This window comes from Leptonychotes weddellii, chromosome 6, assembly GCF_054177405.1.
Source record: "Leptonychotes weddellii isolate Sample4059 chromosome 6, ASM5417740v2, whole genome shotgun sequence".
Taxonomy (NCBI): Eukaryota; Metazoa; Chordata; class Mammalia; order Carnivora; family Phocidae; genus Leptonychotes; species Leptonychotes weddellii.
The window spans coordinates 77,419,141-77,421,286 of record NC_138374.1 but is presented as its reverse complement, the minus strand read 5'-3'; positions in this window follow the sequence as shown (position 1 = coordinate 77,421,286).

The window sequence follows — 2,146 nt, the reverse complement described above, 5'->3', positions numbered from 1 at the left end:
TTATTTAAAAGATTTTATTTATTTATTTGACAGAGAGAGAGACACAGCGAGAGAGGGAACACAAGCAGAGGGAGTGGGAGAGGGAGAAGCAGGCTTCCCACAGAGCAGGGAGCCCGATGCGGAGCTCGATCCCAGGACCCTGGGATCATGACCTGAGCCGAAGGCAGACGGTTAACGACTGAGCCACCCAGGCGCCCCTATTCATTTATTTTTAAAAAGATTTTATTTATTTGAGAGAGAGAGAGGGAGAGAGAACACAAGCAGGGGGAGAGGCAGAGGCAGAGGGAGAAGGAGACTCCCTGCAGAGCAGGGAGCCTGAGGCAGGACTCGATCCCAGGACCTGAGATCATGACCTGAGCTGAAGGCAGAAGCTTAGCCGACTGAGCCACCCAGGTGCCCCATCTGCCCAGTTTTTTGTTTTTTTTTTTTTAAAGATTTTATTTATTTGACAGAGACACAGCGAGAGAGGGAACACAAGCAGGGGGAGTGGGAGAGGGAGAAGCAGGCTTCCCGCGGAGCAGAGACCCCAATGTGGGGCTCGATCCCAGGACCCTGGGATCATGACCCGAGCTGAAGGCAGACGCTTAACAATTGAGCCACCCAGGTGCCCCTCTGCCCAGTTTTTAATTGGGGTATTAGTTTTGTTGTTGCTGAGTTGTCTGACTTCTTTTTATATTCTGGATATTAACCCCTTATCAGATACATGATTTGCAAATAATTTCTCCCATTCTGTAGGTTGCCTTTCCGTTCTGCTGATTGTGTCCTTAGATGCACAGAAGTTTTCAAGTTTGATGTCGTCCATTTGTCTATTTTGTCTTTGTTGCCTGTGCTCTGGTGTCATATGCAAGAAATTGTTGCCAAATATAGCGTCATGAAGTTTTCTCTGTGATTTTTTTAAGGAGAGTTACAGTTTTATTTTATTTTATTTAATTTTTTTAAAGATTTTATTTATTTGACAGAGAGAGACACAGTGAGAGAGGGAACACAAGCAGGGGGAGTGGGAGAGGGAGAAGCAGGCTTCCCGCGGAGCAGGGAGCCTGATGCGGGGCTCCATCCCAGCACCCTGGGATCATGACTTGAGCCGAAGGCAGATGCTTAACGACTGAGCCACCCAGGCACCCCTAGGAGAGGTATAGTTTTAGATCTTTCATTTAGGTTTTTGATCCATTTTGAGTTAATTTTTGTATATGAAGTGAGGAGGGGTCCAGCTTCAGTCTTCCACATGTGTTTGTCCAGTTTTCCCAGCACCATTTGTTGAAGCGCCTGCCCTTTCTCCATTGATTGGTCTTGGCAACCTTGGCAGAGACCATTTGACCATATATATGAGAGTTAATTTCTGGACGCTCTACTCTATTCCTTTGGTCTGTATGTCTGTCTATTTTTTTTTTTTAAGATTTAAAAAAATTTTATTTGAGAGAGGGAGCACGCATGAACAGGGGGAGGGGTAGAGGGAGAGGGAGAAGCTGACTCCCCACTGAGTGCAGAGCCCGACTTGGGGCTCGATCCCAGGACCCTGAGATCATGACCTGAGCGGAAGGCAGACGCTTCACTGACTGAGCCACCCAGGCTCCTGTATGTCTGTTCTTACACTAGTACCACAGTCCACAATGTTTTGTTTAGTATAGTTTTGTAACAAATTTTGAAATCAATCAAGAAGTGCGGGGCCTCCAACTTTGTTCTTCTTTAAGTACCTTTTTTAAGACCCATCCTGTGACCAGATGAGAAGTTCCCTGTTGTGGCCAATGCCTGAAATGCTATCATTAGATGCTTTCTTTTTAGTTTAAAGCTTTGACTCTACAGAAAGATAGCCCACTGACCTTCAGTTCAGCAAATGTTTATTGGTTGCTAAACAGGTAAGATGCTGGGAAGACACCAAGATAAATAGTGTTTCCCACCCTCAAGAGGATGGGGTCTGGCTGCAGTATTTTTTTTTTTTTTTTAAAGATTTTATTTATTTGACAGAGAGAGAGACGAGGAGAGAGGGAACACAAGCAGGGGAAGTAGGAGAGGGAGAAGCAGGCTTCCCGCCGAGCAGGGAGCCCGATGTGGGGCTCGATCCCAGGACCCTGGGATGGTGACCTGAGCCGAAGGCAGACGCTTAACGACTGAGCCACCCAGGCGCGCCTGGCTGCAGTATTGATCGTCA